At 47.8% G+C, this 22,448-nt stretch overlaps 1 protein-coding gene across 1 annotated transcript in view; it reads left to right on the forward strand.

Annotated features, from left to right (window-relative positions):
- Window positions 1-22,448, forward strand: part of LOC135402934 (acid-sensing ion channel 2) — a 375,830-nt gene that overhangs the window by 83,718 nt on the left and 269,664 nt on the right. The gene's annotated exons all lie outside the window — the stretch shown is intronic.

Here is a 22,448-nt window from a genome sequence, read left to right on the forward strand (position 1 = left end):
TTGGGTTTGGTGTTCAGCTCTTCTCCACAGGCCTGTCTGGGCCAAAATTCTGGATGTTGCTGGCCACTGCTGGGGTAACTGTCACCTCTGTGTTCACCTGGAATCATAGAATCACAGAAAAGCCCTCCAAGACCATCGAGCCCACCCTTGTCCCCCAGCCCAGAGCACTGAGTGCCAGAGCCAGTCCTGCCTTGGGCACCTCCAGGGATGGGGACTCCAAACCTCCCTGGGAAGCTCATCCCTATGTTTAGCAACCCTTTCCATGAGGAAATTCCTTCTGCTGTCCAACCTGAGCCTCCCCTGGCACAGCTGGAGGCCGTTCCCTCTCCTCCTGCCCCTTGTTCCCTGGGAGCAGAGCCCGATCCCCCCCGGCTCCCCCCTCCTGTCAGGGGGTTGCAGAGCCAGAAGGTCCCCCCTGAGCCTCCTTTTCTCCAGGCTGAGCCCCCCCAGCTGCTCCTCATAGCACTGACTCCCCAGAGCCTAAAGGGTTTGGCTTAATCTGAGTTCAGGAATGGAGGAGGAATGAGCATCACCCATCCCTGCTGCTGGAGTGCCCAGTTCCACAGGGAGCTGCTTGTGCCTGGTGGGGTGTTGCTGATAACTGGAAGAGCAGAAAGTATGGATCACCTGGAGCTGTGCTAAGGGAAAGGCTTTAGATTGGATCTCAGGACAAGTTTCTCCCCCAGAGGGTGGTTGGCACTGCCCAGGCTCCCCAGGGCAGTGGGCACGGCCCCAAGGCTGCCAGAGCTCCAGGAGGGTTTGGACAATGCTCTGAGGGCCAGGGTGGGGTTGTTGGGGTGTCTGGGCAGGGTTGGAGTGGTGATATTTCCATCTCAGGATATTCCATGACTCCACAGCTGTGTGTGCAGGGAGCAGAGGGTTGGATACTTCAGATTCCGAATTCAAGGAACTGACACTTGCAGAACTTGGCTGGTGTAACTCCATTAGCTGAAGAATGTTAAAACAATTCAAAAATCAACCTGCTGATGCCAGCAGAACTCCCAGCACGGATGGGGCTCTACTGGCATCACACCACTGTTGTCAGCTCAGCTCAGGGCACTTGGGGGCATTTTCTAATGGATTTGGCAAGTGCCACACACCGAGTGTGATGGTGCAGTTGTGCCAGAGGGATCTGTGTTGTAAATTAGCCATTACCTGCTTCAGGGCTGCTCTGATCTTCAAGAATTTACTACTCTTCACAGCCATGCAGCTTGTTCCCCAGGAGTGGATTATCCCCCTGGAGCACAGCTTGCTCCAGGCCAGGGGGAATTTGGCCTCTGGTTTCCTCTGCAGCTGCTGGAGCAGCACAAGGCAGAAAATCAGGAATGTCACCCTCTACAAATCCCCCCCAGAAGTGGTGCCTGCCCAGAGCAGCAGAGGGCACCAGTGCTGCCCCAAAACTTGGCACTGGGGGGCTGTGGAGGGACCCACTGGAGCTGGAACCACTGCAGGTTAAATGCAAAGGGCCAGGGCTGTGTTTGGTTCCTGGCTGACCTCAGTGCTGGGCAATTCATGGAGGCAGCATTCCCAGCACTGCTTGCAGGGGCTTGGAAAGGTCTCTTTTGTGTTCCCTGGGAATATCAGAACTGCTGCCACCACCTTCAGCCCTTCCCATGCCAGCTGCAGGGGGCAGAGTGAAAAATGACTCTGTTCTCTTTGAGGAGAGACTTGCAGTTCCCTCTTGTCCTGTCACGCCAGGCCCTTGTCCAAAATCCCTCTCCAGCTCTCCTGGAGCCCCTTTAGGAACTGGAAGGGGCTCTAAGGCCCCCAGAGCCTTCTCTTCTCCAGGCATCAGATCCCTCTGTGCTGGTGTTTGCTCTTCCCTGGGAAGTAAATTAAAGCTCTGTGAAGATGCAGTTCCAGACTGAGTCTGGCCTTAGAGCTGTGGGATGCCTCTCAAAGACTAAAAATGCTTTTCCAGCCACTGTCAAACCCCTGTGGGCAGAAAGGGACCCTCAGCCTCACCTGACTCCTGTGAGGTGTCTCTGTCATCCTTAAAAGAGGATTTTTCAGGTCTTTGGCATCACCTCCCTGCCACCACTCTCCTGAAAAATTTGGTTCTTGTTGCCTTCCAGCTTCACCATGGACAGCTCCCAATTCTCACTGCGAGGGTTTGATCTGCTTAAATCTGGAAACCTCCAGCAAGTGTGTGAGCCCTCTGAGCAGCAGCAAAGCTGCAGCTCTGGGGAGAAGGTGCTGGCTCAGGGGCCACGTGGGAAGGAGGTGCCAATATTTGAAGTCCACTGGCATCGTGTCTTTCACTGCAGCTCTCCCACAGAGCTGGTGAGAAGCTGTAATGAAATTTGGTCAGGCTTGCATCCTAATATCCTTAATTTATCAGTCATGGAACGGTGGCAAGCCACCAAGCAGGGAAGGTGAGATCAGCTGGGCTTGGATCAGGGAGTGTTTGACTCTCTAAACGTGGTGGTTTCTCTGTTTCTAGTGAGCTGTGCTGGAGACTTGCTGTTGCAGAAATGTGTGTGGGACACTTTGAAGGTAAAATGGGAAGGATTTGGAGCAGGATTTGCTGGCTGGAGCAGGCAGGAGCAGAGCCCAGGCTGGAGCTCTGCTGAGCTTCCAGATGGGATGTGACCACATAGAAAAGCCCAGAAAAAGCCATTACACACCACAACTGGTATGAAAGTCCAGCAAACAAATCAAAACTAGCCTGGGTATCCCCCCTGCAGTATCTACCCTGGATGCTCAGAGCTCTGCAGGAAAACATGGAGCTGTTTGCAGGCTCAGGACTGGAGAAGCTCATGGGAAGCACTGGGGCCACATCCTCCACGCTGTCTCCTCCAAGATTTGGGGGCTTTGCCTCCTCTTGCCTGGAGAACTGTGCCTGTTTAACGAGGCAAATTGCACTGGGCACATTTTCCACCACATTTTCCAACCCTCCTGCCTCAAATGCAGGAGCTAATCTGCTGTATATTTAAAGTGCTCAGCAGTGATTTAAGAGGGCAGCAATTACTCTGCACGTCTTTCCCAAGGCTAAATGGCACAATATGCTGGGTTTAAGGCTGATCCAGAATGCACAATTTCACATAAAGAGCAGGAAACTTAATTTTGAAGGCCAGCAGCTGCAGAAAATGCCTGAGGAGTAGCAAAGCTGCAGGCTGGAATACACAGTCATCCAGGCACTGGAGCTGCCAGAGCAGGATGGTTGGATTTCTGGATGGTGTGGGGAGTGAAAAAGTGGAGGGGGAGTGAGGGAACAATCCTGGGATGGAGCTTTTCTGGTGTAAAGCTGTCCCCTGTGTGTAGATTCCAGCTGCTGGTGCTGTGGGACTGTGCTTTCCCAATTTATTGCCCACACCCAGACCCAGCCTATCCCACCGGAGCCGCTCCACAAGTTGTTATTCAAAGAGGCAATTATGTCAAACCTTCAGGAGTGTTTTCCAAAAGCAGCTGTGCAGCTGCCTTGGCAGATCCACTCAGAGGATGAAAGAACATTTTGAAGTCTGACAACTCCATTTTCCTCCGTAAACACGAGCAGCAGGGAAAGGAGCAGCTGGAAAAGCCAGGGCTGGGAAGGTTTGTTGGCAGAACTTCTGTCTGGAGACTGAGGCACTGCTGGGCTTGGTGATTTGTTTGCAGCCTGTGAAGTGTTTCTGGGCGACCTTTGACAAATGGTTTGGGATCCCAAGTGCCTGAGGGCTCTACCAAACTACTGACAAAGTGCTGAAACACCGAATTCCCTCCTTCTGTGTCATCAGTGGGGAGAGTCAGCAGTTCCCAGAATGGGATCTGGACTGTGCATATACAGGGAAGGGCTCTAATCCCTCCTGGTGTGGCCAACAGCAACAGGTTATTGTCAGAAACTCCAAATTCCTGCTGCTACTGGTAGAGTAAAAACTCAGCCAGGTTTCTGCAAAGTGCCTTTTTTCCTTTAAATTTGCAAAAAAGAGGCAAATGAACTGAAATAGAGGGGTATGGCTTTAACCAGCTAAGTGGGGTAAGGGAGTTTATCTGATATTCAACTGGGAATCTTTAGGATTCCATGAAAACAGCACCATCTTGCACACAGGTTTGGTGCCTACTTTGGGAATTAACTGCATTATGAGCATAATTCTCAACTTTGGGTAAATCTTTCTCCCTAAAGTCGTGCTCTGGCTGTGGAGAAGTTCCCTGTGTGCAGTCACTTGGCCCCAACAAACCCTGCTCACCTCACTGACCACCAGCTCCTGCTTTCCCATCTCACCTTTCAGAGCTGTTGGGTTTACCAGGCTGTGTTTGACATTTGGATAACACTGGAACAAACCCCAAATCCTCTTGCTGGCATCTCTCCCTGGCTCCTGTGCCTCCCATGGGGCTGGGGGCAGCTGCTCCAATCCCCTGGTGCTGAGCTGGGCCCAGAGCAGGTTAATCTCCCTCTCACACACATTTCAGAACCATCTCTCTCTGAACTATGAGCCAGTGGTGGAACTAATCCTTCCAAAGTCTTTTTCATGGAAAAAGGGAGAGCTGCAGGGAGCACAGAGGAATTGGATTGAAAAAAAAACTTGTGTCTTGAAGAGATTCCCTCCTGAGTAAGTTTTGCTGTGAACCCAGAGTGAAAATGGGGGTAATTCTTCTCTAGCAGGAGGAGAAATGTTTTAGGTGAAGATTAAATCTCTCTCATCTGTCCCGAAATGCCAGCTGGAGGAGCCTGGGGATGGGCCCCCTGAGGGTGGGGAGGCCCTGGCACAGGTTGCCCAGAGAAGCTGTGGCTGCCCCTGGATCCCTGCAAGTGTCCAAGGCCAGGTTGGACAGGGCTTGGAGCAACCTGGGAGAGTGGAAGGTGTCCCTGCCCATGGCAGGGGGTGGCACTGGGTGGTTTTTAAGGTCCCTTCCAACCCAACCCATTCTATGGTTCTTGGAGGAAAAGAGTCTAAATCTGACCTGTAACAATTATGTTGTTCCTGGCTACAACCAGAAATAACAAATGGGGCTTAGATTGTTTCCAGAAGTCACTGGTGGCTTTTTATACTTATGGGATCACACAATCACCAAGGTTGGAAAAGACCTCCAAGCTCACCAAGTCCAACCTTTGACCAACTCCCCCCATTCCCACTGAACCCCAGCAAAGTGCCACAGCCACACTTTTGGAGCCCCTCCAGGGCTGGGGCCTCCACCCTGCCCTGGGCAGCCTGTTCAGGGCTTGAGAACCCTTTGAGTGAAGGAATTCCTCCTGCTGTCCAACCTGACCCTCCCCTGGTGCAACTTGAAGCCATTTCCTCCTGACTTCACAGTGTTTCTTTCCCGTGGAACACCTTCCACAAGTCCAGGCCGCTCCAAACTCCGTCCAACCCCCTCGAAAGGTTTCTTTAAAACTCAAACAAATTCATTCCCACCAACTCAACAGGGAGAATCCATCAGTCTTTGCCTTGTTCTGGGAGCCAGGGAGCATCTCCCTGTGTATTCCAACATCACCAGGGGGGGTTTTGCTCTGTTCCAACCCATCAACAGCAGGTTTTTGTTGAAACTCTGTGCCATCTCTGGCAGAGTGGAGTTTGCACTTGTTTTTATGACCTGGCTCCTCCACCTGCCAGGAAATCCATCCCCCCTCGCTCCAATTACCTGCCCGGTGGGGGTGTTGTTGGCAGAGCAAACTGAGGGGGAATTTGCATCCCCAAAGAAGCTGCTCCTCCATATTCATCACGGATAATGTGCTCTCTGCCCGGGAGGGACATTTAAACCAACTAATCCAGGCTCCACAGGCAGAGCATGTGTTGCTCTGCAGCCTTTTAAAAAAGCAATTCGAGGAGAGATTCAGCAGGTCCCGGCCTGGGAGTTCTGAGCTCAGCAAAGCTCCACCACAAAGTGCCCAAAGTGGGTTGGAAACTTCGGGCAGAAAGTGCCGAGTCAGGAGCGGGGATCACTCGAGGCAAAGCTGCTGATTTTGCTCCCAGGGATAAATGGCAATTTCTGCTCATTAATGGGAAAACTCGCTCTTGTGTGGGACAGCTTTTGCTTTTTACTTGAAAAGTGCTGGGAGGGGAGGAGTGGCTGTGCCTTGTGAACAGAGGGGCTGAACAGTCAGAGCTCCAATCCAGATGTTTTGATTCTTTAAATTTGTGTTTTTGTTTGCAATGTGTTGGGAGAGGAGTGGCTGTGCCTTGGAAACAGAGGGGCTGAACAGTCAGAGCTCCAATCCAGATGTTTTGATTCTTTAAATTTGTGTTTTTGTTTGCAATGTGTTGGGAGAGGAGTGACTGTGCCTTGTGAACAGAGGGGCTGAACAGTCAGAGCTCCAATCCAGATGTTTTGATTCTTTAAATTTGCATTTTTGTTTCAAAACTTGGGAGCTGAGCCTTTCCAAACCCTCACTGACGTGCTAAACCAGAGGGAAAATGTGCAAGTTTGTCAAAGAACAAGCCGTTAAAAAATCTAAACTTTTCATTTGGCCTAATTGGAAATTTTTATTTATTTTTGTAGAGTACTGAAAAGTTTTGTTCCTCCTTCATACAGAAACAGTGCTTTTCTATTGCTAAACCTGCCACAGTGATTTTTCTCCTTTATTTACTGGAGCTTTTGCTCGTGTCAGATTCCTGCAGAGCCAGCAGAGCCCAAGCTCAAGATGTGTTTGGAGGCTTAAGAAGGAACAAGGTCAAGCATTTGACTGCTTCCTCTGAACCAGTTGCCCAATTCAGAGCAAATCTCATCCAGCTGGAGCTGCCTGAAAACCGTTTTTCCCCAAGTAAAAGCCTGTTTTCCTTGACTGAAAAATTCCTGAGAGAAAATATTTTATTAATGCACGTGTTTCTATAGAAACACATTAATGTTTCTCCAAGGTCCTTCTGATGCTGGTTAATTTTTTAACATTTATGTTGTGCATTTTTCCTGCTCATGGTGGACATCAGGAGGAATTTCTCCCCTGGAAGGGGGGTCAGACTTTGGGAAGGGCTGCCCAGGGAGGTGGTGGAGTCACCACTGTGTCATGGGACAGGTGACAAGGTGGTGGGTTGGTCACAGGTTGGATTCCATAATCTTGGAACTCTTTCCCAACCCCACTGATTGTGGGGTTCTCTATTATTCTATATTTCATTAGCTGTCAAGAGCAGACCTTAACAGACGGTGCTTTTAATGAATATGCCAGAAAACTCTTTAAAAAGTGTGTAATGCTCCAGAAAGTGCAGCACTTACTGAGCACTGATTGAAAATCTCATCTTTTCCCCATCCAAATATCTCCTGTTTATACTGTAAAGTGTCAAACTGTTTGATTACACCAAGCTGCAGATATTTTCATCTAGAAAGAGCTGAGACATTTCAATCAGTGCTGAATAGCAGAGGCACTTAATGATGTGAATAAAGCCCTAAAAAGCAGACTACATTAACTCTTGTGTGATATCTTATTATCTGTGCTAGAGGGAGCAGAGTGGTTCATGGAATAATGGGGAAATAATATCACTAATATAAACTGGAACATAATTCCTTCTCTGAAAGTAGGGAATATTTTTAGAAAGCTGGTATCTTGCAGAATTTCTGTTTAATGAAGTATTAGATCACCAAAATGGATTGTCAGATGTTAACTTCTGCTGGGAGAGGAATTCTGACCTTCCTGGGACTCTTTGCAGATTCCCTAGCCCAGTTTTTCCAAGGAAATGAGGCTGAGGGGTTTGGGTTGGGGGCCCGTGTCTGTCTGTCCATCAGGGGGTTTGATCCCAGCAGCCAAGTGCCAGGGAATTTGGCCAGGAATTCCAGGGCTCAAGGCAAGGCAGGGCCCCTGAATTTTGTGGAAATCAGAAGATGGATAAAGATAATGCAAGTGCTGTGAATATTGTGGAAATCAGAAGGTAAATAAGGATAATGCAAGTGCTGTGAATTGGGGGGAAATCAGAAAATAAAGATAATGCAGGTTCTGTGAATTTTGTGGAAATCATAGGATAAATAAGGGTAATGCAAGTTCTGTGAATTTTGAGTAAATCAGAAAATAGTGATAATGCAGGTTCTGTGAATATTGGGAAAATCAGGAAATAGATAAAGATAATGCAGGTCCTGTGAATTTTGTAGAATCAGAAGATAAATAAGGATAATGCAGGTCCTGTGAATTTTGTGGAAATCAGAAGATAAATAAGGGTAATGCAGGTCCTGTGAATTTTGTGGAAATCAGAAAATAAAGATAATGCAGGTCCTGTGAATTCTGTAGAATCAGAAGATAAATAAGGATAATGCAGGTCCTGTGAATTTTGTGGAAATCAGAAGGTAAAGATAATACAAGTCTGTGAATTTGGAGGGAATCAGAAGATAAAGATAATACAGGTCTGTGAATTTGGAGGGAATCAGAAGATAAAGATAATACAAATCTGTGAATTTGGAGGGAATCAGAAGGCAGATAAAGGCAGGAGGTCCCATGAGGCAGGAATGGATCAGACCCAGCGATGCTGCAGCTCTCCCTCCTCCTGGAGTGCCAATGTCAGAGCAGGAGCACTGGGGCAGCTGCAATCCCAGGGATAGCATGGCTTGGGCTCCTCATTTGCAATCCCCCCGGGCTGGAGACATTCCTGTGGGTTCACCAAACCTCCAGGGAAGGATCTGCATCCCTGCAGGGGGGCAGGTGAGAGGAGCAGAAGGAGCTGCGGGGATGGAGCCGCTTTGCCCTTTGCCTTGTGGCTTCTCAGGAGTGACTTTTGGGCCTTCAACAACTGGAGGAGAAGCTCCTCCTGCCCCAGCAGGGCTCCAGGGGTCGTCTCCTGGGAGTATCTCCAGCATCTGTGCAGTGGGGTGATGGTAATTCCGGGTGACAGCAGCGTCTTCTCGCCCGGGGCGTCGTCAGCGGGGCCGAGAGCTCGGAGATGACAACCCAGCTCCTGAGCAGAGCCAGGGCTGTCACTGCCCATCTGCCTCCAACCCTCAGGAACTGAGTGCAGGGAGAACACAGGAGCTGCTACCAGAGCACAGGGTTGGGTCTGGGCAGACTCGAGGTGTGAAGGGCATGAGGGAGGTTTGTAAGCCCAAATCAGGGTGGAATTGTGGATCGAGTCACCTGGAGCCAAGGATGGTGGGTTTGGTGTTGGGATGGTGATTGCTGGGGGGAGTCCTGTCCTGCTTTCAGCTGGCATAGAGGGAATTTTCTTCCTGTTTATTCCCCTGAGCTCAGATCATCCTCTGGGAGACCACAGAGGGATGTGAACCTGAAAAAAAAACTTAGAGAAAAAAAAGTGCAGAGAGAACAGAGGAGCTGCTACCAGAGCACAGGGTTGGTTCTGGGCAGACTCGAGGTGTGAAGGGGCTGAGGGAGGTTTATAAGCCCAAATCAGGGTGGAATTGTGGGTCAGGACACAGAGCTGAGTCACCTGGAGCCAAGGATGATGGTTTTGGTGTTGGGATGGTGACTGGGAGTCTTGCTGGGGAGAGTCCTGTCCTGCTTTCAGCTGGCATAGAGGGAATTTTCTTCCTGTTTATTCCCCTTGAGCTCAGATCATCCTCTGGGAGACCACACAGGGATGTGAACTTGAAAAAGAACTTGGGAAAAAAAAAGTGGAAAACCCCCCCAGAGCTGGGATGGTAATTACAGGGTTAGACAAATGTCCAAAGAGCTGTTCAGCAGGATAATGAGGAGGGAGAGAAGTCTCCTGGATATTCAGTTTTAACACAAGAGTTTTTTCCTTGCTACCAGTTCATCTCCTTCCTGGCACTCGAAACAACGGTGTTTGTGCTGAGATTTTGAACAATAAATAGCTTTATTCTCATTTCTCACGTGCTGAGGGGGATTTGGAGTGAGGAGCCAAGGCTTGCGTGGTCAGTGCAGCTCAGAGAAGAGCTGAGTTCTCACAGACTCTGCCCTGGTGGATGAATCCCACCTTTCATGTCAATAATATTTGCAGGCAGCACCTTGAACCTTTTTCTGTGGGTATTTTGAGTCCCCCCCAGCCGGTGTGAGGTGAGGTAAACCAAAAAGCCCCATGAATAAAACAGCAGAGCGTGTGAAGCCCTTGGCTGGGAGCTCAGGGGAATCTGCTGGGATCAATTTGCACCTTTTCCAGAGAGCTGGAAGTTTTTTGTTTGGGCTTGAGAGAATCATCTCTTTTGTTGCTTGTTCAGTGAGCTCTGGGCTCCTTGGGAATCACTCGATATCTTGTTTAGTGCAGACGTTTCCAGCAGGGCCTAAAATAGCTGCAAACCTCCTGTTTGCTGAGCCAAAGCGACCCCACAGCACCTTTTCCAAGAGCAAGGTCAAACATCCACCTCCAACCAGGGAGCAGGAAAACTGCCCTGGGTGTGACAAGGTGCTTGGGGGATTTCTCTGCATTAATTCTTGCAGGAATATTAACACTTTTCCTCGCCAGGTTTACCTGTCCCACAGAGAGCTTATTAATTAGCCCTTTGCTGAGCCCTTTGAGATTTTCAGAGGAAAGCATGTAGAGCACATATTACCAGCTGAGAGCCACAGGAAGAGCTGCAGAGTGTTGAAAGGAGTCCTGCCAGTTAATTTACACTTCCACGGGAGCGTCGGGTTGGTTTTCGTGACGGGTTTGTTTTGCTGAGAATTTAAAAAAAAAAAAAAAAAGAGGAGTCAAGGCAAAATCAAAAAGTAAACACTGCAAGGGTCGATGCCTGTCTATGTGGTGTTTGTTCAGTTTTGCTGATCAAAGATTTAACACTTGGAAATTTAGTCATCACCTGATTCCCAGGGATAACACACGGAAAATATGGAAAGGCTCATTTGCTCCTGTAAAAAAAACCAAACAGTAAAAAACTCAAAGCAGTTGAGGAAGTGGGGGTGCTGTGGGGAGCCAGACTGAAGAGGGGGATGAAAAATGATGTGTCTGCTTTAAACTCTGAGGTGGCTGAAACACAAGATGCAACCAGAGGAGTTAAATTTTGAATAGAGTTAAATTTTGAATAAAGTTAAATTTTAACCCGTTGATCACGGAGAGTTGCTGCTGGCAGATCTGGGGAGGGAGTAACATCTGCTGGGGAAGCAACACCATCATTTCCTTATTTTAAGATGAAAAATGGTCTGTCTGCTTTAGACTCTGAGGTGGCTGAAACACAAGATGCAACCAGAGGAGTTAAATTTTGAATAAAGTTAAATTTTAACCCACTGACCACAGAGAGTTGTTGCTGCAGGTCTGGGGAGGGAGTAACATCAGCTGTGGAAGTAACACCATCATTTGCTTATTTTCAGCTCATCTTTGCAGTTTTGTTGCAGCTGGACAGCCCTGGGGTTGTGCCAAGGCTGTGGGGAGGTGCTGGAGGGACTTTTGCTGCCAGTCTGTGTCTCAGCAGCTCCTGGGCACCACTCTGGGAGCAGCAGAACTGCTCTGTCCACCCCAGAGCCTCAGCAGCAGGAATTTCCTGGCAGGAATTTCCTGCCTCAAGTGCAGTAAAGTGGGGGCAGAGTCAGGGGGCAAGAAAAAAGAGATGAGAGTTCCCTCCAACAGCCCAAGTGGAGATTGAGGTGCTCATAAGCACCTGAACATGTTAATTTGGACTGTGCAATTAAACACACAGACTAATTTGGTGCCATTACCCAGAGAACTGCAATCCAGCTTTATCAAAAGTCCAGAGGGACCAGCAAGAAATCTGTGCCCAGATCAAAGCACCTGTTTTTGAAATACATGGCTTTAGTCATCCTTCCACGGGGATCCCAGAGATCTCTTGTTTTCCAGTCGTGCAGAGCAAAGGCCACAAAATCTACAAGTCTAATAAAATTCTGTGGGCAGGGGAGGAAGGAGGGGAAGAGATGCAAATTTAGGGTTTGATGCTTTAGCTTGGAAAACAGAAAAAAAACCAAAATAAAAATTCTCATCTGGAGGATCAGGAACCTCCAGATAATGAGACCTGTTGATTGCACCCAGATGGTGCCTTCGTTTGAATGCTGACGGGTTTAAAAAGTGAATTTTCTTTATCATTAAATATTCCCCCCCAGCAATAAGGAAATTTTCATGGAATCCCCGAATGGTTTGGGTTGGAAAAGACCTTAAAATCACCCAGTCCCACCCCCTGCTGTGGGCAGGGACACCTTCCAGCAGCCCAGGTTGCTCAGAGCCCCTTCCAAAAATTCTCTCTCCACTTGCTCTGCCAACCTCCTAAAGCTGAGTGATTTGTGGATGTCCTCAAATATTACCTGGTGTGTTTTGTGGCAGAAAAAGTAGATGGTCCCAAGGCAGGGATTTCTCACAGATATTTTTTTGGTGTTTTGTTGAATGACCCTGCCTTTGAGAAGGGATAGAAAAGAAGGGTTTATTGTTTCTTTATGCATTAACTTGGCTTTGGGGGATTTTCAGGACAAGTTTGACTTTTGCCCTCTGTTTTTACCAGCTGGAATCCTCCAGGAGCTCAAAGCATGGGATGAGAGGATGGGAAAGGCTGGAAATCAGGCAAATTAAAGCAGCACAGAGGTGGGGTGAGCACAGCCCCTCTCCCTGCCCAGAATGAACCCAGGGAAGTGCCCTGTTTGCCCTGGGGACTCAGAAAACTTGGTCTGGAAACTCTTTTATCCTGAATTCAGATATTCAGCCTTTCCCAGCAGTTGGTGATCACAGCAGAGGGCTTTCATGTGCTAATGAAGTTCTGGGGTGAGGGATTGCTGACCCTGGAAGATCTGAGCTTCATTCTGCCCCAGGAAGGGCTCAGTGAAGCACCTTTCTCCTCTGCTGGGGCTGCAGCACAGGTGATTTTATCTGCACTGACATTTTCCACCTGGTTTCCCAGGGTAGTCTTAAAAGTATCCATCCATCAGCTCTGACCTGGAGTCTGATAGTGATCAGACTTGAAAAAAAAATGGAATAAAAACCGCACTTGCTCCGAGGTTTTCTCGGAGACTGGGAAGGGAGGGGAGGAAAGAGCAAAGAGCTCTGTCCCTCTGCTGCTCCCAAAAGAGATCTGAGTGACCTGGCAGGATGGAGCTGGAGAATGGTTGGGTTTATTGCACTGCAGAGGGAAGGAATAGTTCCCCAAATGAAGGTTTGGTTCTGCTCTGTGGTTCAGACAGACCCCTGGCTGTCCAAGGCAGGATTTTGGTTCAGCAGTTCTCTGGGCTGGTTTTAATCAGGTGGAAATTCTAAAAAAAAATATGATAAATGGCCTAATTTCCCCCCTGTTCCCTGGCAGAAGGGGAGTTTGGGCAGGTTTAATGCCAGGGTTCACCCAGGTGCTGCCATGGGCCCTGACAGATGGAAAGGGAGCAGATCCTGCTTTTCCAGGGGTGATATCCCAGCTCCATCTCCCAGCATTCAGCCACCTCTGCCTCAGATAAAAAAATATTTAATATATTTAATATATTAAATATATTTATATAAAATATCTATTTAATAGCTATTTTTTAAAAATATGTTTAATATATTTAATATATTTATATATAATATATTTTTATATATTATATATAAAATATATTTTTATATATAATATATTTAATATATTATATATAATATATATAATATATTTAATATTATGTATAATATATAATATATATTTATATAATATATATTTAATATATATATTATATATATATATATATTATATATTTAATATATTCTGACATGGAGAAGAGAAGGTTTTGGGGAGACCTCACTGTAGCCTTTCAGTACCTGAAGGGGGTTATGAGAAGGAGGGAGAGATTTTTCCTGTGGGAAATGGTTTTGAATGGACAGATGGCAGGGTTAGATGGGAAACTGGGAAGAAATCCTTCTGCAATGTGTTGCAAAATCAAAATTATAAGGCTCTGAAGAACAAAGACACCAGATTATTTTGCTTCTGTTTTCTGTGGGTCTGTTGTCCAGATGGTGGATCCACCCTCCTTATTCTGCAGTGAGAGCCTCTTTCTCTTACAGTGGATTTGTGCTAATTAAAAAATAGAATTTTACTGAAAATAGACTGAAAATACTGGGAAGTTTTACAAAATTTCAGGAGCAAATAAAAACCCTGGGAAGAAGGACAGCAGCTCTGTCTCCCAAAGGAAACAAGTCTTTTTTTGGCCTTAATTTCTTAGGAAAGTTGGGGTAAACTTTTTGGAGGAGACGTAGGATGTGGCTTTCCTTTTGGGGAACGATATTTTCACTTTCTGAACTGCAGAATCTGACAGAAAAATTGTGGACTCCTCATCCCTGCAAGTGTCAAGGCCAGGTTGGAGCAACGTGGGCTGGTGGAAGGTGTCCCTGCCCAGGGCAGGGGTGGCACTGGATGGGCTTTGAGGTCCCTTCCAGGAGAGTTTTCATCTTTTTTTTCCAGCATTTGATTGGGATATTTGAATTTTTCTTTATTTTTTGCCCCCCTGAACTGCTCCCAAAGCTTCCTTGGGTTCCAGCAGAGCTCGTCAATGGATCAGATGGGACTTGAAGTTGGGATTTGCTGATAAAATCAGCGAATTCAGTCAAAAAAACCCTGAAAAATCCTGTTCCTTGCTAATGAATCCTTGCCAAGCATCCAGATGCTGGAGCAGACGAGCTCTGGAATGAACCAGCTCTCCCATCTTTGCATTCAGACTGAATTTAGAGGCCAATTTTCCAATGAATATTCATGGCCAGGGAAAAACCTGCTGGCTTTGGCAGCATCCAAAGGGGTGGGAATAAAAGCAGGTGAAGAAAAGGATGGAGGCTTTAAAGTTAAGTCTGCGTTGGAAGGAAGAGCTGAAGTTCACCTGTAGAAATATAAATATAAATATTGGTATAAATAATGTAAATAAAATATAAATAAAATATAAATATGTGGTTAGAAATAAAAATGTAAATAAAATATATAGGCAGAAATATAAATACTATAAATAAAATATAAATAAAATATATAAATATATAGGTAGAAATATAAATGTAAATTAAATATAAATATAAATATACATAATATAAATAAAATATAAATAATATATATAAATATATAGGTAGAAATATAAAGATAAATATAAATGTAAATTAAATATAAACACAAATACAAATGCAAATATAAATACAAATATAAGTATAAATGTAAATTAAATATAAATATAGATATAAATAATATAAATAAAATATAAATAATATATACAAATATATAGTTAGAAATATAAATGTAAATAAAATATATAGATATAAATATAAATACTATAAATAAAATATATATAAAATATATAAATATATAGGTAGAAATATAAGTATAAATGTAAATTAAATATAAACACAAATACAAATATAAGTATAAATGTAAATTAAATGTAAGTATAAATATAAATATAAATATAAATAAAAATAAAAATAAAAATAAAAATAAAAATAAAAATAAAAATAAAAATAAAAATAAAAATAAAAATATAAATATAATGGTTTGAGAGCTGAGAAAGCAGCAGGTGCTGCAACACCAAAGTGGCCAAGTCCTGTGGTGTTCAAGGAACCAGGTGGTCCTTCCAAAGGGAAAAGAGCCTCTTTCCATGTGTGTTTTGTTCCATTGAAAGACAACGTTCTGGCACAGGTTTTGCTCTCAGTTCTTGGCACCTCCCTGATTAAATTCTGCCCAGCAATGAATGAAACAAGTGTTTTATTCCCTGCCTACAATATGCTGCTCCTTTGGAAGCTGCAGCGTAATGAACTTGCTGTTTATTACAATTAACAAATAAATCCCTATACCTTCAAATGAGATCATAAATCCTGCAGTGAAATCCAATCCTGCAGTAATTATGTTTCCCTTCCCCTAAGAGATTGCTCAGTGATGGGAGCCAGGCAGCTTCTCCTCCCAATAATGTGACCCCCAGGACATTCCTTGTGACACATTTGGCCTTTTTCTCAGCAGCCTCCTTCCTTTCTAATCATCTGAGGGGCAGTTTGAACCCAGCTCTGATAACTGGTGAGTTATAAACCAACTTCTGCTGCAGAGAAAATGATTTCCTGCTGCTTTCAAATCAGGGTAATTCAGGCTGCTTGTCCTCTGGGAGGGCCTGGGCTGGAGCAGAGGAACACCAGGGAAGTGGGGATTTTACAGCTGCAAAAAGGGATTTTGGGGGTTTCACTCCCTGCCATCGCCCCAGGGGAGTCTCTGCAGAGCTGGAGTTGAGCTCGTGCTCTGAGGATGCATCTGGGGCTGCTCTTCCTCTCTCTGTCCCAGATTTCAGGCAGGTTTGCAGCTCTCTGGCTCTGGAATTGGGTGCAGCCCGTGGGTCAGGTAAAGAAACCCCAGATCCCCCCCTGTGGCACACCCAGGGCCAGCTGGGGGTTGTGTGGCTGTGGTCACGTCACACCAGGGCTTTGGCTGCTCCTTCCTCCTCTGCCTGCCCTGACTGACTGGGGAATCATGGAAAACCATCATGGAATCATGGAAAACCATGAAATCGTGGAATGGTTTGGGTGGGAAGGGACATTAAAGCCCATCCAGTGCCACCCCCTGCCATAGGCAGGGACACCTTCCACCAGCCCAGGTTGCTCCAAGCCCCATCCAACCTGGCCCTGGACACTTCCAGGGATCCAGGGGCAGCCACAGCTTCTCTGGGCACCCTGTGCCAGGGCCTCCCCACCCTCCCAGGGAAGGATTCCTTCCCAATCTCCCATCTAACCCTGCCCTCCTGCAGCTTAAGGCCATTCCCCCTTGTCCTGTCACTTCATGCCCTCTCCAAGATGTCTCTGCCTCTCAAAAGATGCCCCCTCCCTTCTCAGCTGACTCAGCACAACGAGGATTTATCATCCTCTGTCTCCATTCCAAAAACTTAATTAAGCATTTGTGAAGGACAATAAATCTTCAGTTCAGACATTTGCTCCCTTCTCCCCCCCCCATTTCTGCCCTGACAATGGCAGAACTCTCCTCCTGAATCAGCAGAGAGCCCAAAGCAGCAGCTCTGAGGTGTCTGAAGCACCTTCAAATTGGCTCCAAGGAGCCAAAACACTTCACTGCCAGTTATTTCTACATCTGTTTTTCAAAGCTCAGCCCTCACCTGGTGGCACCCCGGGAGCTGGAGCACTGATGGAAGCCCCCTGGCACCACTCCTGAGCTGGAGAAGTTCTCCAGTGCTGAGCTCCCAGGGCCCAGCTGGGGCTGACACTGAGAATCCCTGGGCAGGTATTTTACCAGCACACCTGGAGGCAGCAGCTGCCTCCTTAAAAAAAGGAGAGATGTCTTTTTTTTTCTTCCTGGGGGTGGTTCCTGAGCTGATTTCCTCTCAGGGCAGAGCTGACGTTGTCCCATCCTGTTTCTGTCTGGATTTCAAACCTCCCACACGCTCCAGCTCCGCTTCCAGCTCCTCAAACCCTTTCACTGGGATGATGGGATTGTTCCAGCACAAAAAAAATTAAAAGGCTCAGAAATTTAAAGGTGGATGTTTCCATGAGGAAAAATATCTGCACTGCCACAGGGCAGCAAAGGAGGTTGTGGGTCTATTATTCCATGCCTCAAGTGAAAGGATGAGAGGAAATAAGTGTGCCAGGGGAGGCTCAGATGAGAACTTTGTTCACTAAAAGGGTGCCCAGGCCTTGGAATGAGTTGCCCAGGAAGGTGGTGGAGTGGCCAGCTCTGGAAGTGCTCCAAAGGCATCTGGCTGGGGGTCAGGGGGGATGATGGTGGTGCTGGGAAGATGGTGGGACTTGAAGGTCTCTTCCAACCTCGGTGACTCTGGGATATAAAGGACCAAACTTCACCCCCACACCTGCACCAGAGCTCATGATCCTCCTCCTCTGTGCAGACACAGCTCAGGTTCCCCTGGTTGGGCTGAGTTTTCTGTCACTCTCTGGTTTTATTCTCCATCTCTTTGTCCTTCTGCTTTCCCTTGACAGCACCTTTGCCACTGTCTCCTCCTGTGATATTTGGCAAAAGAACCCCTCAAGGATCTGTTTGCTGAGGGTTAGTGCCACTTGAAGCTCCCAGTAATCAAAATTACAACTAATGAAGTGCAGTGCAAGTGAAATCATTGATTCAGCGAATCAAAGACACAATCCCAATTAACAGTAATAATTCAAAACAATTAAGCAGCTACTGCCAGAGTTATTTTCATCCAAATTGCAGGGAAATGAACCTTCTCTCCTGCAGGGCTTTAGCTCCCAGGTAAATAAAGTAAATAATAACAACTGTGCCAAGAGAAAAATCAATAAAAGATCGTTTGCAACTCGTAAAAGGTTTGCAAATCCGAGCTGGAATAGAAGATTGTATTTAATAAAGCTTCAATAAATGGTGTGTTTACAAGGTGGAATTTGAAACAGCCTAGATTGAGGTTTTCAGAGCAGTCCAGGGGGATGTAGATTAGAACAAGCTGAATGTTTAAAGCCTGGTGCCTTCTCTCTCTCCCTCTCTCTCTCTCTCTCTCTCTCCTTGTATTATATTATTTTTTGGCAGAAACTCCCAAGTGAATCATTTTAGCATAAAAGTTCCAGCTTTGCTTTTGAATTTAGAGGAGCTTTTCAAGGGTTTTCTCGGTTTCATGACGAGATCAGAAATTTGCTGGTGACAAAATGGAGGCAGAACTGGACCAGGAGGGGTTCAGGCACCATTTCCACCTCCACCACTCCCACCTGGAGAAGATCCTTTTGCATGTGGAGCTTGCTCTGAAACCCAACACGATCCAAGCCCAGAGGCAGCTGAGCAGGGCTTGGCAGGAGGGATGAGACCAATTTGCACTTCCTTTAGTTCCCAATTTTTCCTGCATTTGGATTTGTGATCTGAGTGTCAGAGCAGCTGGAGGTGTCCCAGGGGTCTGGTCACTCTGTCTGAACACATCTGCTAAAACATCTTTGCTGGAAATTGGTTGAAGATGGTGAGGTTTTGTCACACAGCCTTTGCTCTTTGCAGGAACAGCAGAAAAACCTGCCCTGTGACTCAGTTCTTGCTCTGAGGCTGGAAAGCTGCAGAGCTGCTGGGATTGAGGAGGTGCTGGAAGTTTTCCTTTGGCTGAGGAGTTTCTTTGGCTGTGAAATTAAATGAAAGGAAAGAAAAATCCCACCACCCTCTGTTTTTCCACTAAATTAATCTTGCTTAAAATAAAACCGGATTATTTATTTCTCATACAGTTGTTTTACTCTGAGTCCTTGACCTTCTGTTTTGTGAAGAAGCCATTTAAGGTTTCTAGAGGAGTCACTGGAGTGTGGTGGGTAGAGAGGTGTGAAGGCCATGACAGAGCACTGTGTCCTCCAGCACCCTTCCCACGCTGTTCCCGGGAAATGGAAACCACAGAAACCCTTCTGGCTCCTCAGGGAACTGGGCTGAGACATCCCAGCTGGGCATCCTGCTCCTCCTTAGCTGGAGGTATCACAAAAACTGGGATGCACCACAAAAACTGGGAGATGCACCACAAAAACTGGGATGCACCACTTCCCTTCCTCACTGCTTAGAATGACGGAATCCTGGAATGGTTTGGGTGGAAGGGACTTTAAAGCCCATCCAGTGCCACCCCTGCCATGGGCAGGGACACCTTCCACCAGCCCAGGAAGCCCTGTCCAACCTGGCCTTGGACACTTCCAGGGATCCAGGGGTAGCCACAGCTTCTTCTGGGCAAGACACTTCTCTTCAGTTTTTATTAACACACGAGTCTTCTTTCACCCCTACTATTTTTCCGACTTTCCTCTTTATCCAACAGGTCTTTTATTTCCAGAACTCCCAGAACTGCTCCTGGTTTGAGCAACTGCCCACACTGTAACTTGCCAAGCCCCTCACCAGCCCACCTGGAACCTGCTGGGCCACCAGCTCTGTTATGTGGCCCCAGGTGGTGCCAGCTCATCCTGTGCCAGGAGAGCTGATCCTCACTCCAGGTGAGCCAGCCTGGCACCTGCTCCCAAATAAAGCCCTTGCAGTGAAATTGCTGTCTAATGAACATCCTGATTAATTTGAGAGCCTGTGCTAATGAGCCCAGTGCAAAGTCATCTGCAGTCCCAGGGGCTCTGCCATTCTCCTTCAACTTGTACCACTTGAGGAGTTGGGAAGGGAAGGTTTTGCTGGTGGAGGGAAGAATGAATAATGTATCTCCGTGGGTAATGGTAAACAGTTATTATGCATTCCCCCTTTCCTTCAGAGGTGCATTATGTTAAAGACAGCCTTTGTTCAGAGGAAAGGATAATTTTAACCAGGGAGGTGATGCAGTGTCGTGCAAATTGCAGTCGTGTGAGGGAGGCAGATGGTGCCACCGTGTCTGACAATTGCCTGCGACAGCAAATTAGTTCCTCAAGTCAAGAAGGCCAATTTTTGCTGGCTATGTGTGTTGGTGAGGTATAAACAAAGCAGGGGAGGCCTGTCTGCATGGAAATGTGGGAAGGAGCTTGAGGAAAGACCCCCAGCCCACTCTCTCTGAAAATGCTGGAGTAGCTGTTCAGGAGAGCTTTGGGAACACTCTGCTGGTGTTCTGCTCTCCACAGAGCTCAGCTGCAGCACCATCCATCTCTTCCAAGCTCCCAGTGAGACTGGCACTGGGCTGAACTGGGCTCTGTGGAGGCACTGAAGGAGGTGCTGAAGGACTCCTGGAGTGGAGCACAGACAGTCCTCGTGCTGGGACTGTGGGCTGGGCTCTGCACTGGCACAACCACTCTCCAGGCAGAGCCAAAAGCACTTTATCCAAGGCCAGCAATCCCACAGCCAGGTCACTGTGTCAGAGATTGTCCAACAGCTGGTGGGAATGGAGGGTGCTGTGAGAAGTCCCTGCAGGATGCATGGATAGTCCTGCACTGGCATTCCAGTTGGCATCTCACTGGGAATCTGCCCACAGCTGGTGTCAGATTGGCACTTAAAAAATAACTTCAAAAATAACTCTGTCCCCACTTCTGATTAATGCACGGCCAGAAATCTGCTCCTCAAAGTCTCTGGGCTTCAGTGCCCCACCTTTAAATGGGAAACATTCCCCACACATTTATTCCTGCCTTGGTTGGTAACTGGGCCAAGGATTCCTCTCATTGCAGGCAAACTGTTCATCAGTCACTGTGCTGGGAATGGTTGGGCTGCTCAAGGGGCATCACATCAGGTTGATAGTGGGACTGGATGATCTTAAAGGTCTTTTCCAGCTGTTGTGGTTCCACGAGTCCATGATCACCTCGATCCCCCAGCAGGGCTGGAGCTGTGAGTTCAGTGCCAGGCAGCCTGTGCTGCTCTGCCTGAACCCTTGGGAGGTATCACTGAAATGCTGAATTATTTACTCAGCCCCATGAGCCAGGGGTGCATCACAACCAGAGTGCTGCTGTCACCCTGAGAATGTCACACAAACCAGCCTTCCAGGAGTGTTTGGGGCACAGTTCACTGCCTTGTCACACCCATCCCTTGCTCCTGGACCCACCAGGGCACATGTCTGGAAGAGCCAGGACTCCTGGCTGGCCAAGGACACTTGGGCATGGCTTGAGGGGACAAATCACCTGCAGTGATTCCATGTCCTGTTCCACACTGACTCAGACACGATCCTGGTTGGAACCTGCCTGTGGAATGTGCTCAGGAGCCAAGTGGGCAGCCCAGGGCTGGGCTCAGGCTGTGTGAGCAGCTCAGTCCCTCTGTGCCCTCTCAGAGCTGCTGAGGGAGAAGGTCCATCCGTGTCCTGCCCCACCTGTGCCCTGCCTTGTGCCCTGCCAGGGGCTGGCACTGCTCCTGCTGCCACAGCTGCAACTGTTCACTAGCCCAGTTCTATCAAAATGATCTGGATTAGCTTAAAACATTGCTAATAGTAGGGTTTTGTTTGTTGAATTTTTTAAACCCTTTCTGACAGAACCAGGTTAGGCAGCAGCTCTCTGATGGCTTCTGCCAGCTCTCCCCCTACCTCAGCTGAACCCAGAGCAGCAGCTACAGACAGTCTGCTCTCTGTCTGCATCTCTGGGGGCAACTGGGGCCTCTTCCAAGCCAGTGTGGCTGGATGTGAGCTGCTGTGCCACCCTGGCTGGCACTGTCCTGCTGGGCAGTTTGGAGGAAGAGCAGGTTGATGTGGGAGAAGGAGCAGTGTGGGGGAACTCAGGCCAGGTTTGTGCTGGGCTTGGAGCTCTGGCACCGTCACAACCTGCTTTGGAATGTGTGTTCATGCAGGGGGTGTGTCCTGTCCCTGTCAGGATGTCCCTGTCCCTGTCAGGATGATGTCCCTGTCCCTGTCCCTGTCCCTGCCCACACAGGCAGGGTGATGTGGAGAAGGGAAAAGGGCACACAGGGACATGGACCAGCAGCGTGGCCACCCCCCCTCCTGGGCTGATCCCCTGCAGGGAGGGCAGCAGGGCAGGGAGGGGATTGTCCCCCTCTGCTCTGCCCCTGGGAGACCCCCCTGCAGAGCCTCCAGCTCTGGGCCCCCAGCACAGGAAAGATGTGGAGCTGTTGGATCAAGCCCAGAGGAGGCCACGGAGCTGCTCCAAGGGCTGGAGCCCCTCAGCTCTGGAGCCAGGCTGGGAGAGCTGGGGGGGTTCACCTGGAGAAGAGAAGGATCCAGGGAGAGCCCAGAGCCCCTTCCAGGGCCCAAAGGGGCTCCAGGAGAGCTGGAGAGGGACTGGGGACAAGGGATGGAGGGACAGGACACAGGGAATGGCTTCAAACTGCCAGAGGGCAGGGATAGATGGGATATTGGGAAGGAATTGTTGGCTGGGAGGGTGGGGAAGCCCTGGCACAGGTTGCCCAGAGAAGCTGTGGCTGCCCCT

The sequence above is a fragment of the Pseudopipra pipra genome, chromosome 26 (genome assembly GCF_036250125.1).
Source record: "Pseudopipra pipra isolate bDixPip1 chromosome 26, bDixPip1.hap1, whole genome shotgun sequence".
NCBI classification, from domain to species: Eukaryota; Metazoa; Chordata; class Aves; order Passeriformes; family Pipridae; genus Pseudopipra; species Pseudopipra pipra.